The sequence below is a fragment of the Balaenoptera musculus genome, chromosome 19, assembly GCF_009873245.2.
Source record: "Balaenoptera musculus isolate JJ_BM4_2016_0621 chromosome 19, mBalMus1.pri.v3, whole genome shotgun sequence".
NCBI classification, from domain to species: domain Eukaryota; kingdom Metazoa; phylum Chordata; class Mammalia; order Artiodactyla; family Balaenopteridae; genus Balaenoptera; species Balaenoptera musculus.
In genome coordinates, this window is record NC_045803.1 from 48,530,849 (window position 1) to 48,548,998 (window position 18,150).

General features: G+C 41.3%; 1 pseudogene; it reads right to left on the reverse strand.

Annotated features, from left to right (window-relative positions):
• Positions 1 to 7,543: 7,543 nt before the first annotated feature.
• On the reverse strand, positions 7,544 to 10,027 carry LOC118885692 (annotated as a pseudogene).
• Between the last annotated feature and the right edge of the window lie 8,123 nt (positions 10,028 to 18,150).

Consider the following 18,150-nt stretch of genomic DNA (forward strand, 5'->3'; position numbering starts at 1 on the left):
GCTGCTTTTCAACCACTTTCTACAAATGAAGATTCAGATTTTTCCAGGCCATACATTTTATGATTTCTCACAAATTAGATGTGTAGGCTTGCCACTACACAGATGCATCTAAAAGGAAATGCTTATTGACTTCCCTAAGTCTTCCCCAGACAGACTGTGGCTGGAGGCTAGAGCCATTACACAGATCATCAGAATAAAGAAACCAGGTATCATCCAGGGATCTAAGAACGTGTAGTTAAAATGACTATCCAATTTTCTACTGGGGAAGGAACAAAGAGATTTAACTTCATCTTTACCAAATTATGTAAGCAATCCCTCCAAGTACTCTACTAATGTCAGCTTTCCAGATGGGATCAGAAAGCCAATTGTTTTTCTTTTAAAAGTAGTTTATAGTTAGCATTTATTGAGCACTCACTAGATATACCACATAATTTACATACATTGTTGCAATTAATCTTCAAAAAGCCCTTACGAGATAGTGTCATTCTTGCAGCCAGCCACACTGCTACGGAGTGGCAGAACTGAGACTCCAAACTTGAGATTTAAGAGACAAGACATAGCTGGCAGTGTCATTTTGTGATTTTTTTTTTTTTCTTCTATTTACAGTGTGTCTCACACTGTGCTAGACACTGGGGCAAATATGAATAAAGCATTACCCCCTACTCCAGGAGCTTACAGTCTGGTGGTAACCAACACAAACATTACAAAGCACTGTTGTAAGTGGTATGTAGAAAGTATTATTGGAACAGAGGAGAGAATAACTGTTACTTATAAAAACTATTAAAGCAGCCTTATTTGTAATATCAGTCAATAAAAATGGATTTGTTAATATTGCTTTTAAAATGCAACAGATGAGTGAAGGTTTAAAAAAAAAAAAAAAAGGGAATTCCTTGGCAGTCCAGTGGTTAGGACTCCGCGCTTTCACTGCCGAGCGCCTGGGCTCAATCCTTGGTCGGGGAACTAAGATCCCACAAGCCACGCAGTGTGGCCAAAAAAAAAAAAGTTGCATGTAGTCTCCCCCGACTCTAGTCTGTAACAGACACTAGTAAGATTTTACAGATGAATTTTATCAAACTATGTAAGGAACCTTTAATCCTTTCTTAAAATTTCAGAGATTAGGAAAAGGGAATAATCAAAAATTAATTTTGAGACAAAATCTCAATGGCCAAAACTTTATGAGAAAAATTATACATTGATCTCATCAACATAGAAAAATCCTAAATATTAGTAAGTAAAATTCAGTAGTATACCAAAACAATCATGACCAGGTAGCGCTTAGCCCAAGAATGGGTTATATAGTTCATCATTATGTCTATTAATAAAACACCAAATTTAACAAAGGAGAATGTTGGGCTGTACCCCGCAGGCCTTCAAGACCTGTACTTGCCCAGCCTCAGACTGAAGAAAGAGCCCAGAGTCAGTGACAGAGACATCAGTGGTTTAATGGATAGGGGATCTTACATGTCCGGAGCAAAAGGGTCCTGGAGTGACACTCCACTGTAGATGGCAGACAGCAGGCAGGACATGGCAGAAGTCCAGGGAGCTGGGGCGGTGGGGGGGAAGGTTACCTGTTATGGGGGAACTGATGTCAGGTTGGCTCATCCATTACCAGGGAAACCAGCAGAGGGGCATGTCCCTCATAGCCCCTTTGATAAAACTAGCAGGGTGGAGCCGTTCTGGTATAAAGATTAGAAGAATCACTAGCTGGGGGCAAGTACATAGGCATTTACTGATTAGGCTCTATGATTAAGAGGGAAGGTCAGCCATGTGAGTAGGGTGTAGGTGAAGCACGGACTGGTCAAGCAGGGGATGTACAGAGAGCAAGAGAACAAGCCATCCTGGGTGGCCTGATCACATGGCAAAAACTATATGATCATGTCACAGATGAAGGAAGAGCACCTGAAACAACTCAAAACCTATTTATAGTTTTTTATTTTTAAACTTCTTAGCAAATTAAGATTTCTTTAATTTGATAAAGGGTATTCATAAAAACTCTGTAGCAAATATGTACATTAGTATATAAAGCTATGGTAAGTAAGGCAGTGTGATACTGACAATGGGATAGACAAATACTTTAATGGAACAGAACCCAGAAATAGATCTGTGTATAAAACATGTCAGAGGTGGCATGACAAGTCATCAGGGAAATGATGAACCAGTTAACAAATGGGACTGCAGCAATTAGTTACTTATATGGTAAAATTTCAGAGGCATTCCTATTAAAAACAGGAACTAAAAAAGGAAATCCGAAGGGTGAACTTTATGGTATGTGAATTATATCTCAATGAAGCTGTTAAAGTCTGCTATCAGTGCTTTTACTCAACTTTGTCCTGGCATAAAACGAATGTAATGAGAGGAAATGTAAATGAGAGGCATAAGAATCAGAAAGGAAGACTAAACCATAATATACAGACAGTGATAATCTACATAGAAAAATCTAAGAGAATCTATACAAATTAGAATAAGAAAGTTCTCCATAGTTGCTGGATACAAGATCAGTTACAAATACTGATGATGTTTCTACACACCATTTGTAACCAGTTAGGGAATATTATAGGAAAAAATTTCATTTTCAATAGGAGCAAAATGTATAAGTGCATAGGAATAAACTTAATATAAGATACACTAACATACCATATTCCAGGATGAGAACATCCAATATGGTTAAGATGCATATTGCCTCCAGGTTAATCTGTGAGTTTAATGCAATTTCAATAAAAATCCCAATCAGGTATGTGTGTGTGTATGTGTGGAATCTGACAATTGATGGTAAAATCCATGTAGGAGAGCAAAAGCCAAGAATAACCAAGAAGTGTTAAGAAAAACAGGCCAGGGAGATCTGTGTTAGCAGTAATTAATTAAGACTGTGCCCTATGGCAAAGAGACAGACACATAAACCAGGGAACACAACAGAAACCCAGAAACAGATCCATGTTTAAAACATAGCTGTATTTTGGGAATTCCCTGGCAGTCTAGTGGTTAGGACTCTGCACTTCCACTGCAGGGGGCACGGGTTCGATCCCTGGTCTGGGAACTAAGATCCCGCAAGCTGCGTGGCCAAAAAAAAAAAAGGCAGTACTTTAAAGTATCTGGCGCGAAAAATCAAAGGGGAAATGATGAACTAGTTAATCCATTATTTAAAATTGGTTATATATACATGAAAATAGATTCCTATATTATATAATAGGATTATAAAATAAATTCAAGGTGAATTAAACATCTAAAGCTGGAAAAGCAAAACTTTAAAAAGAACGAAATAATGCCATTTGCAGCAACATGGGTGGACCTGGAGATTATTATACTAAGTGAAGTAAGCCAGACAAAGACAAATATCACATGATACCACTTACATACTGAATCTAAAAAAAAAAAAAAAAAAAAATGATACAAATGAACTTATTTACAAAACAGAAACAGACTCACAGACCTGGAAGACAAACTTACGGTTGCCAAAGGGGAAAGGTAAGGGGGGAGGCATAAATTGGGAGTTTGGGACTGACATGTACACACTACTATATTTAAAATAGATAACCAACAAGGACCTACTGTATAGCACAGGGAACTCTGCTCAATATTCTGTAATAACCTAAATGGGAAAAGAATTTGAAAAAGAATGGATACATGTATATATATATAACTGAATCACTTTGCTGTACACCTGAAACTAACACAACATTGTTAATCAACTATACTCCATTATAAAATAAAAATTCAAAATAAAAAGAGTTGGAAGGGAGTCCTTAAGTAAGCTACAAAAATACAAAGAAAAAGTTTAAATTTAAGTACATTAAAATTTTAAAAATTATAGTTTTTATTTCCTCAATATTATTCCTCAGTAATATTTTTACTGAGGGCATGCTGAAAAGTTGTCTTGATATCACAAAAGATTTGTCTTATTAAATGGGAATATCAGCTTCACCTCTCTTTAATAAAAGGTGACCACATATATTATGGAATTTGAAAAAACTTTATAACTTTAAAGAATAAAACACTTTATTTAAACAAAATTAATAGAAGCTGCAGATTGGATGAAAATGTTTGTAACAGATATAAACCAAAAAAGAATTAATATCCAAAATAAATAAAGAACTCTTCCAATAAGACAAACAACCCAAGAGAACAATGGGCAAAGACAAAGAATCCTTAACTTCATTCCAGTCCACTGTATATGCTGTACATGCACTGACTCTATCGAGTGCCTTTCACAAAGACTACAATATGAACGGTGCCCCCTAGAGTTGTGCAGTGTACAACCTCTACACTAAAAGATGCAGACTTGCACTACACAGTTGGTGGCCTTACGAAATGCAAAGGAAAGTAAACTCTGGTTTATCTTTTCACACTCATCAAATTGGCTAAAGTTTCAACAAATAAAATGTTAGGGAGGATATGAAACATCTGGAATCCTCATAAACTGCTGTTGTGGGTGTAAATTGGTGCCATCACACTGGAAGGCAATCTAACAATATTCAGTAAAGTTGAAGATGCAGATAACCCATGACCTAGCAAATTCCACGTCTAGGTATATATCCTAGAAATATCCCCACCCATGTACAAGAGACATGTACAAGAATGATCACTGCAGCCTTGCCTATATGAGTCAAGAATTGGAAACCGACTAAATGTCCAGCAACAGGAGAACGGAAGGATAATATGTGGTATAGTCATACAAAGGAATACTATATAGCAGTTAAAATGAATGCACTAGAACTACATATGTTAACATAAATAAATCTCCAAAATGGTGCTGATGAATGAAAAAAGCAAGATGCAGAAGTATATTCAGCATATCATTTCTATAAAGTTTAAAAACATGGAAAACAATTCTAAGTACTGCTCACAGATACAAAGTTATGTAATAAAAGTATAACCATGCAATTCAGGATGGTGGTTACCTAATGGAAGGAGGGGAACAGTATCAGGGAGGGGTCAATGTGGGGTTTCAAATACAGCTAGTCATGGTTTATTTCTCCAGAAAATAAAAACCTGAAGCAAATATAGCAAAATATTTACTGCTGTTATTTCTTTTTATTGTTATGTTTGAACTATTAAATAACTTTTTAAGTTACATCAGTGAGAACAGGGATTGGGTCCTTCTCAAAGAACAGCACACGGGTGCCTCCATTTCTCACTCCCCTTCACTACCAGCCCAGGAGAGGCCAGCTTCTTCTACTTCCCTGACCCTGCGTTTGCTGAGGTTACCAAAAATAACCTTGTCCCCCGAGTTGAGGGGCTGGAGGGGAAACACGAGGTTCTTAGTTCTTACCTTCCTTGTCTCTCTTTCTTTTAATATATTCTACACTCCAGATTACTCCCTCTTTGAAGCTCCTAATTGCCTTTCTCCTGATTTTCCTCTGGCCTCTTGGTCACACTCCTTCCTGTGCTTCTCCACCTACTCCTGAACTCTCCATGTTCCCCAGGGTTCAGTCCAGGGTCCCCTTTTCTTCTCATTCTCTACACATTCTCCTTGGATGGTTTTATCCTAACCCGTGTCTTTAAAGACCTCCTGTAAATGATGACCCCAAAATCTTGATCCTCAGTCCGTCTCTCTCCTGAGCCCCAAGCCAGTCCTTCCAAATGCCCCCTCTAGGTCCTTGGCCCGCGGTATCACAGAAATCCCAACTGTCTGAGCTCATCGTCCCCTGCAACTCCTCGCCTGCAACTCCTGACACTGACCCCCTCCCCACCCCAGAGCAGCTCTTCCTGGATCCCCTTTCCTCATATACAGCACCCCCTTCCCTCCTCTCACCCCCACAGGAACCTGAGAGCCATCCTCAATGCTCCCTCATCCTCATCCCCTACCGCAATCAGCCAGTCAGCCTCACCAGCCTCTGCATATTTCTCAAGTCAGTCCCCTCCCAATGGCTCCTAAAACTTATTGTCTGGGCCTCATCATTTCTCTTCTTACTATTACAGTAATCCCCCAGCTGTGGTCTCCCTGCCACCATCTCTGTCCCTGACTAATCCATCCTCCTTGTTACAGAGGAGAGTGATATCGCTAAAATGCAACTTCCATCCCAATACCCTTTCCTCAAAAATCCTTGAAGTGCCAAGGCATCGGGATAAAACCATTCTCCTTTGCAGGACTTAAAAGTCCTCACTAACTTGCCCCGAGTGCCTCTCCAACCCCTCCCACACTCCGCCAGCCCAGCCACGCAGTGCTGTCATCTCTGGCCTTTGCATATGTTGATTCTCTACCTCAAATACCCTTCTCTCAAAGCTGTCCCTATATGCGCCACCAGTTTCTCTTTGTTTGCTTCCCCTTCACCTCTAAGCAAGTATACCTGGGCCTATGAGATCTTCCTGTGCCCCTTCCTCTCTCAAGTTGGGAATTAGACCTCTATCATGGTCATCCTTGTGTTCCCTGCAAAGTCACTTGCCCACCTTCCCTATCAGTCAAGGAGTAACAAGAGGACTACCCCCCTCCTTGTATTTCAGGTGCACAGCACAAAGCCTGATATACTGATGGTTTCAGAAGATATATGACAGGTCCACCTGGAACTGAGAGCCTACCTAACAAGTGCTAATGCATCTTAATGTTGCAGCAGTGGCTGAAATACGTGAAATATGTACTTAGCCACACAGAGGGCATGGGGCAGGTATGTGCACCAGGGCACCAATTCCAAAGGGGGCCCAAGCATCTCCTTCAAGGAGAATTTAGAAGGAGGCAATGTAAATGTTCTTATTCTCAAAAGCCTCACTCTTCATTAGGCTGAATGGTAGAACGCTTTAAAAAGCACAATTGGGGATTTTATTTTTTTATTTTTTAAATTTTTTTCTGGCTAGAACCTTTATTATTTCAGAAATAGCCATCCTATGTAACTTGAGGTGGGTAGAATAGTTATTTATGGATTACTGTAGTAAATACTTGTCAAAACACCAACTATCTCAATAATCATACACTTATTTCATTCATAAGAACTTCCAAAAATAACTCTTCTGTATCAAAAAACTTATAAATGGCACAAGAGAGTTAAATAATGGTCTATGGAGGAGAGAAGGAAAATTCTGCTACGGAAAACTCTAGTGAAGCATCTTCTCCATTACATTTTTGATTGATAGTTCATGAAAGAAGCCTCGCTTTGCCTTCCTTTTTTTAGTGATTCCTCTGAGAGGGAATGCAGGAAACTAAATCTGAGGGGGAAAACTGCTTTCATAATCTCAAGTGTAAACCACGAATAGGCTTTTCTGATAAAAGCTTTAAAGCCTGAAGAGATAAGAAAGGCAAGCATGTATTCCTTTAAACATTTCAATAAATTTGCAAAAATATTCAGCAACTATGCACATATTGTTTGTATACTTAAAAATGCAACAATTTTCATGCTTCGAATATTTTTTCCTGAGTGTTTTAAGGATGTATTGTTCTAGACGATTCAAAAGTAAGACTTACACACACACATAATATATATAACAGGAATTCTCCATATGATTAGCACTGTGGACTCTCCTAACAGTGTCAAACAATGAGAAGCCAAACCTGATCACATCCATATTGTAAGGAGAGCCTGGAGAATCACCTGTGTCTTTGTTTTCTGCTCAGTGCTTCTGATAAGTTCAGCAGATGTACAGCCATGACTTGTTTCCAAACATCCAGACCCCCTCACTGGCTCACCACAATTACACGAGTGCTAAGTTCTAAGTATTCAAAGAAAGACTGCAGGTGTCACTTTACTTCTCTCTGGTCCCTTTACCAAACCCCTACATCACTTACGACGTTACTTGTTAATATTCTGCAATCCAAAATGAAAAATGCAGGTACACAAGTTTGCTAAATTTCACTTAACCAAATAAATTTTAAAATAGATAAAATACGTAAATTCCTGCAACACAAAACTTGGTTTTCATATTCATTTGAACATTTTAGAATTAAACATGAGAATTGAAAATGTGTGTGCTATTTGGAAGAGAACTACTGAATTTATTCTCCAGAAGAAAAAGCAGACCCGAAGCATCACATTACTGGAACACCTGAAACACGTTGACAAGTTCTTATCTTCTAAACTTCAACGAAAGCTGCTTGCACGAACTATTTAAAGAATATCTGCCCCTATTAAACAAGCCAGATATCTGATGTATTAAGGAAGTCAGAAGCTGAGTCACTTCATTTCTTTCTGTTGCCTCCAGTTGCTAGAATACTGGCAACTCGCATAAATATGTTTAATATATCCATGTAGATTCCCAGCATCGAATTGATGGGATCATATTTTTGAACTCCATACACTGGTACTACTTCTGCACGCTTGATTACCTTCTGTGTATCATACAGAAGAAACATGCTGAAAAGAACTAATCCACCATAAATTGCCACTGAGTACAGAGTGGCGCCAGCCACAGTGGTAGGTGGAAGAAACACAGATCCTAGTGAGGACACAAAGACGACACCCAGGCCCACGCCCAGGGGTGCTCCGATGTTCAAAAACTTCTCACTGGGTGCACATATGGCCACAGTGGAGAGGCCTCCCACAATACCAGCTGTCTACCATGCAGCTGTGATGAGAAGAGGCCCCCCTAATATCGTCAGAGGAGGCACCACTGCACCCATCACACCAGAATGTAGTCACCAAGCAAGATGCTTTGGGCCTGGGCTCTGGTCATATGATATCGACTGGACCAGCATTCCAGCTCCAATCATGGCTGCAAAGGTTGCACCAATTGTCACCCAAGAGCCTCTCATCACGAAGTTCATGAGGGCAGGAGTTCTGCTCACTGCCAGGGCAGACAAAGCTGTTATGCCGATACTTCCTGCTAAGTACACATAGGTGGTATGAATTCTATCCTTCACATATTGAGGCCTAATTACAGCTTTTTCAATAGCTCCAATCTCATTAGACATTCCCAAGCCATAGTAGCACAAAGCTCTAAGACCAACAGCAGCCCCTCCAGCAATAAACCATCTTCCCATCTGATCAATTTTAAATATTTTTTCCAATGATGGTTCCGAAGCTGCCTCCTTGAGTTCTTGGCTAGTTTTCCCACGCCAAATTCCAATTCTTGTCCTGGTGGCATATTCCCTGCTGGGTGTTAAGAGCCACTGATTTTTCGTGATGGAATTCTTCACAACAGGGGAGGCCTTGGTGAAAGCTGGGTGGAAAACCCTGGAAGGTAGTGTCCGGAGACACACAAGTCTTGCGGCCAGCATGGTGGTGCACCAGGTTTACCAAGCAGATCTGAGACGCTCAGTCCCTGGTCAACTCAAGCGCGCAGTTCCCCTTCCGGCCGCGAAACGCGATGACTACCACCTCCCGTGCCCTCCGCCCACCTCTTACTCAATTGCGGATTTTAAATTCCCCTTTTCATCTTTATTTCCTCAGGGAGAAAAAAACAATCCTGGTGGTTGACATCAGGAAGGCGAAGCCACGGAGTTAGGTAGGAGGATCTACATATTTCTCTGTGATCAACAGCTCTGCTTCCTCCCCTCCTTAGCTGCTGGAGACAGGTTGCTGCTTCCAGATGTGGGATGGGGTGCTGCACGCAAGCCAACGCCTGGTGCGCAGCAAGGGGCTCCACAAACATCTGCCCAACACGCTTCTCCTAAGGACCATCTCTTAACGTTTGTTAGCAAAAGTCCTGGAAATGAGGATCAGTAAACTTCAGAGTACCTTATGAGCGGCAGTGACAGACCAAGGCAGGCACCGCACACGCGGTAGGCAGCCCTCCTCACGCCTGTGCTGAACAGCATCTCATCTCATCGCCACAACCCCACTGCCAGGGTGGCGTTGCCCTCATGTCAAAGGTGAGGATACTGACGCTCTGAAAATGCACTTACCCACCCAAGACCACACACTCAGTCCGTCCTGGAGTCACAATTCAAACTCAAGTCTATGGCCAAAGCCCATCCTTGTTCTGCTAGACCAGAGGTTACAAGCTGAAGGCCTGTGTCTGTACGTGGACCCTAGACATGTACGTAAAAACACAACTTTCTTGCTTCTCCTCAAAAAATTCTGAAGATCTGGCTACAATCAGCCAGAACAAGATAATGGCTCCTCTTTGGACAAGGAACTTGCCAGTTCACTCCACCTACTTTATTAAAAAAAATATTTATTTATTTATTCATTTATTTAGGCTGCACTGGGTCTTAGTTGAGGCATGTGGGCTTCTTAGTTGCGGCATGCATGCCGGATCTAGTTCCCCACCAGCGATCGAACCCGGGCCCCCTGCATTGGGAGCGTGGAGTCTTACCCACTGGACCACCAGGGAAGTCCCTCTCGCCACCTACTTTTTTTTTTTTTTTTTTTTTTTTTTTTAATGTCTGAAACATTTATATTAACATATTTCCATACATATTTCCATACAAATACAAATATAAGAATTTTAGAAATTTCATGTAATGTCTGAAACATTTATATTAACATATTTCCATACATATTTCCATACAAATACAAATATAAGATTTTTAGAAATTTCATGTAATGTCTGAAACATTTATATTAACATATTTCCATACAAATAACCCAATGAAAGTTTAGTATTAGTTGTTTTGTTTGTTTTTTTATACTGCAGGTTCTTATTAGGCATCAATTTTATACACATCAGTGTATACATGTCAATCCCAATCGCCCAATTCAGCACACCACCATCCCAACCTCACCGCAGTTTTCCCCCCTTGGTGTCCATATGTCCATTCTCTACATCTGTGTCTCAACTTCTGCCCTGCAAACTCGCCTGGATATATTTGGGCTTACAACCTTTGCACCATAGTTTACGTGCCATCCTTTATTTTAGAACAGAATTCTTCCAAAGTGTATGTAAGCAAAACACTAACCCACATTGGTCTTCATCTTTCACGGGAGAGGCAAAGAGCTGGGCTGCACGGTCTGCCTGCGTCGGCACAGGTGAGCGAACCCTGTCGTCCGGACCTGTTGAGACTGTACTCCTGCTCCCTCACCCCGAAGCCTGGTTTCTCCCACTGCCAGCTGTTTTCTTAGCCCAGCAGTTACTGATGTGCTGGGATAGGAGGGCATTCACATACCACTGGGGAAATGAGGAAAAGTACAGCATGAAAATACCAACTGAAAAGGTACTCACTAGAGGTCAAAATAGTCCACTAGTAGTAGCAATAAAAAAGGAAGTTGATGAAATCTTTGGGGGGAGGGACAGGGAACATACATTGCGAAGAGCCCTTTGCTTTCTCTCAATTAATGGAAGCTAATTCAATTAAAACTGGGGCAAACTAGATTGAGAGTGCCTCTATTGCTGGGCAAAGCTTGGGTTGCCCACAGTTTAATTTCTTTTCTTTTTTTTTAAAATTAATTTAATTTATTTATTTACTTTTGGCTGCATTGGTTCTTTGTTGCTGCGCGCGGGCTTTCCCTAGTTGTGGCGAGCGGGGGCTGCTCTTCGTTGTGGTGCGAGGGCTTCTCATTGCAGTGGCTTATTTTGTTGTGGAGCACGGGCTCTAGGCGCGCGGGCTTCAGTAGTTGTGGCATGGCCCACAGTTTAATTTCTCAGAGATTTCCTGAGAGGTTGCACATACATAAAGGTCTGTTGTTGAACTGAAGAAAAATGCTGGGAATAGGCTCTCTGATCCTGCTCTGTTGTCAGGTTGGTTTCACCACCCAGGGGCCCACCGTGCCTCTCCCCATGGAGACACTGCTGGGTTTCAATGTGCTTTTCATTCTCTTGGCTGCCTGAGCAAACAGCCATCACTGTTTCCATTGTGAGCTCTTCTCCGTCTGGAGCCAAGCCCAAGTTCAGGGAACATGTGCTTGCGACCAACATTTGGCAGCCTGGGTCCCCATTTGGAGCGACTTTCTGCCTTTGCCTTTTTCCCATCAAGACAGTTTCTGAATCTGGAGACTGACGAGCAGTGCTGAACATGCTTAGTTCTAAAAGCTGGTTCCTCATCCTGCTAGCTCACTGGGATGAGGGACAAAAAATTCACACCAAAATCCAGAGCCCAGGTTACTAAGACAAAAATTATTTCCATCCCTCCCTTGTTACCAACGTGACTGAGGGCATACATAGCTCACAGCATCAATGGGCTTAGTTTCCTGGAGAAAATTTCTCTTTGTATTATCTACCCAGTTAAGAATTTTTATGAGAAATCCTAATACAAAGTTGAAAAAAATTGAGCATCCTAATCCTGAGGCCTCATTTTCTAGGTTAGGTGACAGAATGAAGAGATTAAATGCTTTCACCACATCCACATAGGAAGTAGTGGCAGAGTTGGTACTAGAACATAATTACCTGAATATCCAGACCAAAGTTTATTCTACTATGCCAAGTCACTAATAAGGACTGGTTTTTTTTTTTTTTAACATTTTTATACTGAGATATAATTCCATACAATAAAATGCACAGATCTTAAGTGTAGAGCTTAATAAATTTTGACAAATGTTTACACCCACGTGATCAAAACTCCAGTCGAAACATGGAATGTTTCCATCATCCTAGGAAGTTCCCTTGGGCCTTTTTCCACTCAACTCCCTTTTCCCATCTTCCTGCACCCAGCAACAACCCCTGCTCTGATTTCCATCCCTTTTGATTAAGTTTCGGGGCCCCAGTTTTAAGAAATAAAAATTGAATGCATGTGAATTTGCCTGAAGCCCTTAAATGTCTCTTTGCAGAATTTTCCTCTCCCTTCTGGACCGCAAGTACTACTTAAGATTTGTTTTGGATCCATCTGGACATTCTTCCAGAAAGTCAGCCTTAGCCCCAGCACAGACATATTTAGGGTTAAAGGCATCCACGTTTATAAGAAGTAAAGGCCAACTATGATTCCTCAATATGTGGTATAAAAAGAACTCTGCCTTCTGGAAAATAAAGGTGCTATCTCCAAAATATCTGCCTTCTTGGCTCTTTTTGTATCCCACCACTCCTTCAGAGTAGCTGCCTCTGTTCCTATGGAAAGAATTGCCTGAGCCCTTGAAAGTGAGCACATATGCATTATCTTTCTACTTGGAAGCTGTTTCCTAGTTTCGATAACCTGCTGCTGCAATGGAATTCCTCTTCGCAGCTCCTCTGACTTCCCCAGACATCATTACAGGAGGGCAGAGGCAGTTAAAAACCTAACGTTGTCCTAAGCTATTTAGTCAGCAACGGATCTGGGTTTTAGAAACTGGAAAACTTTGGCTAAGGCTTGCTCAGAACACTGTCTTAAGGCCAAAAAGTGTTGGCAAGGTCCAGGTGAAGGGAGCTTTCCACCAGCCACAGACACGACCAAATCAGACGGGGCCTGCTTCTCTTTTAAGCAGAGCACTGACGGCCAGCCTGGATCATTTTCTCCACATCAGCTTGTCTCCCCAGACAGTGAGCTAATGCTTGGCACCAAAAAACACCATAAAAAAAGGCATTTAACCCCATGTTTTGAGGCAGAAATGACTAAATGGAATATATACACAAAATTATTTCAATCAAGACAACTTTTAAAAATTCTAATAAAAATTATGCACACATAGTCATAACATTGGAACCCACTTGTGAACACAGAATAAAGAGGAAGCAATGCTGAAAATGTAAACTTCTCTGAAAGAGTCAAATTTCAGAAGACATTTTGTTAGTAAAGAGAGAATTCTGCGGAATTAGCTGCCTAAAGCATGTTGAATCCCTCGTCCCTATGCAATGTCACTTCTGAGTATGTTGTGGTGTTTCTACAGTTTAAAACTATTGATATTTTAAACTTTTTCTATTTTTTTTCATTTTCTAAAATTTACTTTAAAAAATAGGCACTATATTAACATGGTTCAAAATTTTAAAAATAAGAAAAGTCTCCCTCCCACTCCCAGGCCCCAGCCATTCCCTTTCCTACCCCATAGGCCCTGTGTTAGTGGTTTCCTGTGTATCTATTCAGAGCTAGCTTAGCAAAACATAGATATATACCTTTCATCCTTCTTTTTTGTAGAAATGGAATGTTATAATGCTGTCCTACATTTTGCTATTTTTTTTTTGCACTTCATTGTATTTAGAAACAGAATTTTGAAGACATATTTCAATAAAGAAAAATTATATGTTCATTTACCCTTTGACACAGTGAATCCCACCTCTAAGAATCTATCCAAAATATACATTGGCAAAAATACAAAATATTCTATGTAGGCTATTCACAGAGTATTTCAAAAAGAAAGAATATGCAATGTCCACCAACAACTAATAAAAATGGTTACTGCTGGGGGCAGGAAGAAACAGAGGTGAGGGGACAAGGATTAAGACCTCTCTGAATGTACCTTAAAAACAAAAACTTGTTTTAAATATTTTACATAATTTTTTAAAAAGTCTCCCTAAAAATTGAAAGTGAAAGGAGACAAAATTAACTGTATAGAGTTGAAGCACTAACTACAGAGGAACTATTTCAAGTGACTTTAAAATATTCACAATCTGGGAGTTCCCTGGTGCTCTAGTGGTTAGGATTCGGGGCTTTCACTGCTGTGGCCCAGGTTCAATCCCCGGCTGGGGAACTGAGATCCTGCCAGCCGCGAGGTGCGGCCAAAAAAAAAAAAAACCAAAACACCTCACAATCCCTAGATCTGGTTTTTCAATCTCAGCACTACTGACATTTTGGGCTGGATAATTCTTTGTTGCGGGGGGTTGTCCTGTGCATCATAGGGTGTCAGCACCCAAGGCTCAGGTGAGCTTCCCTGATTGGCAACATTTTGCACATACAGTCACACATCGTTGCCCCGAGAATTAAGTGCTGTGTTCGTCACACGTGCACCCAAAAAACTAAATATTGACTGCCCTGGGAGAATGTTCTAAAATATAGGAGGAGGGGGCATGACACAGCAGGAGGAGCCACATGTGGAAGCACCAGGGTGGGTCAGGAGGCACAGGGAGGAAGGAGGAAATGTGGGCAAGAGCCATTATTGTGAAGGGAAAGGGACGGGACGGGCAGGGTAAACAGGCTTGGGATTGGCTGGTTTGACTAATTTCAGTAGACTCTGAGGCACAGTGACTGCCCCTGGTTTTCTGGTACCTGGCCCTGGGGTGATTAGGGCAGGTGGATAGTGGCCCGAATGTGAGAGCCCCAGAAAGGAGGTGGTTGGGCTCTGGGCTCTGGATTGGTTGGTTTGCATAAAAAAGGTGTACTCACAGATGAGTCTTTAACTATCCCTAGAAACTGGCTGTCCCTGGGAGGGGCAGTCTCTCCAGGGTCAGCAAGGCAACGATGTCAAAGCATCAGAGACCCAAGGTTAGCAGAGAGAGGACAATTAGAAGCTTGTGCAGACTGTCTCCTGGACTTCGCCCATGTGCCTTTCCCTTTGCTGACTTTCACTGTAATAAATGGTAACTATGAGTATAACAGTTTTTCTGAGTTCTGTGAGTCTGTCTAGTGAATCAACCTAAGGGTGGTCTTGGGGACCTCGTGACACAGTTGCTAAAACCATTCTGTAAAAGGGTGATGGGATAGATCAGGCTGATACCACTAAACCCACTGATTAATCACTGAAAGCGGGACAACCCTATGTTGTGCAGAACCACCTGAAAAGAACTGAACCTGAATGTAATCAAGCCTCTCCATGTAATCACAAATTTATAGGAAATATGAGGGAGAGAGGAACCTGCTATCAACACTGGAGGAAATAAGCAGCCAAATCCTGGATGGGGGACAGTCTACAGGACAAATAACCCATTTGTTAAGCACATAAAAAGGAGAGTGAACTGCTACAGATTTAGTGAGAAAAAGACATGTCAATCCAATGCCTTATGTGGACATTGTTTGGATCCTAATTTGAACAAAACAATAGTCAGAAGACATTTTTGAGACAACAGGGGAAATAAAACACAGCCTGCATAATAGATATTAAGGAATGATTGTTAATTTTGTTGGGTAGAATATGATGGTTAGAATTCACTTTAAAATATTCCAAGAAAAACAAAATTGGAGGGGAGGGGGGAATAGATTAGATAACAACAGCATAAAGCTGATGATTGTTAAGTCTGGGTGATGGGTACATGGAGGCCCACTGTGCTATTCTATTTTTTGTCTATTTAAAAATTTCTATAACAAGTTTTTATAAATTTATTTATTTACTTTTGGCTGTGTTGGGTCTTTGTTGCTGCGTGCAGGCTTTCTCTAGTTGCAGCGAGCAGGGGCTACTCTTCGTTGCAGTGAGCGGGCTTCTCATTGTGGGGGCTCCAGTAGTTGTGGTACGTGGGCTCAGTAGTTGTGGGTCACAGGCTCTAGAGCACAGGCTCAGTAGTTGTGGTGCACGGGCTTAGTTGCTCTGTGGCGTGGGGGATCTTCCCGGACCAGGGATAGAACCCACGTCCCCTGCATTGGCAGGCGGATTCTTAACCACTACGCTACCAGGGAAGTCCTATAACAACTGTTTAAAAAGGTACTTAAAAATTGGAAGCAGTTATCAGTAAAAACACATGATCTAAATGTATGAAGTCCGAGAACCTGCCAATATTGCAGAGATGTGATTTTAAGGCATAGGTGAGACTCTAAACTTGGGTTTTTGTTTGGTTTGGTTTTGTTTTTGGGGGTTTTTTTTTTGGCAGCACCGCGTGGCATGTGGGATCTAGTTCCCCGACCAGAGATCGAACCCACGCCCCCTGCAGTGGAAGCACGGAGTCCCAACCACTGGACTGCCAGAGAAGTCCCTAAACTTGGGTTTTAAGAGATTAAAGCAAAATGTAGGAAGTTGGCTATCTAAGCTCCCCTTTTAGCTCTTGAGAAAACAGGCAGAGTCCAAGCTGCCTCTGGTCTCTAACTTTCAGGGTTTTCCCAGTCTCTGTTCTGAAGCGTAAATCTAGGGGTGTTTTTAATATTTAGTTTTTTGGGTGCACATGTGATGAACACTATAAAATTTAGGAATAAAAAGACATTATCTCCTTACATTCTCATATAAATCTTTATCCTTTAAAATAGAATCTTGGGACTTTCCTGGTGGTCCAGTGGGTAAGACTCCGTGTTCCCCATCCATGGGGGCTGGGTTTGATCCCTGGTCGGGGAACTAGATCCCACAGGCATGCCGCACCTAAGAAGTCCTCATGCCGCAACTAAAAGTCTGCATGCTGCAAATAAGAAGTCCACATGCCGCAACTAAGAAGTCCGCATGCTGCAACGAAGATCCCACATGCTGCAACTAAGAACTGGTGCAGACAAAATAAATAAATATTAAAAAAAAAAAAAAGAATCTCATGAGAGAGAGAGCTGCATAATTTTCTGTGGATAAAAGCTTCTGCCAATCGAGGTATCTTAACTGCTCTCATATCATAGGATTTGGGGTCAGGCAAAAGGATCTCTCTGATTAAAGCAGCATATGGTAGGGGTCTGGCCTTCAGGTAGTGATGTTTTTGTCTTTCTTTCCTGCTATCTAAAAGGATTCCTTATAGAAAAAAGTTCAAGGATAACTTGTTATGAAAAACTTATGGGGGAATTCCCTGGTGGTCCAGTGGTTAGGACTTGGTGATTTCACTGCCGTGGCCTGGGTTCAATCCCTGGTCGGGGAACTAAGATCCCGCAAGCCGCACAGCACAGCCAATAAAAAAAAAAGTTACAATGGTAAATTTAAAAAAAAAAAAGAAAAAGAAAAACTTACGTATTACTTCTGTAATAAAAAAAAATTAAGAACATATGTTCACATGCAAGCTTGTATATGAATGATTATAGCAGCACTATTCACAATAGACAAAAAGTGAAAACAACCTAAATGTCCATCAGTTGATGATTAGATAAACAAAATGTGGTATATCCACAGAACTGAATATTATTTTTATTCCATAAAAAGGAATAAAGTACTGACTCGTGCTACCAATTCACATTATAACATCATGAATCTTTTTTTTTTTTTAAAGAAATTCACGTTTATTTATTTATTTATTTATTTATGACTGTGTTGAGTCTTCGTTTCTGCGCGAGGGCTCTCTCCAGCTGCGGCAAGCGGGGACCACTCTTCATTGCGGTGCGCGGGCCTCTCACCATCGCGGCCTCTCTTGTTGCGGAGCACAGGCTCCAGACGCGCAGGCTCAGTAGTTGTGGCTCACGGGCCCAGTTGCTCCGCGGCATGTGGGATCTTCCCAGACCAGGGCTCGAACCCGTGTCCCCCGCATTGGCAGGCAGACTCTCAACCACTGCGCCACCAGGGAAGCCCCAACATCATGAATCTTAAAACATCACATTAAGTGAAAGAAGCCAGTCACAAAAGACCACATATTGTATGATTCCATTATATGAAATGTTCAAAACAGGCAAACCCATAGAGACAC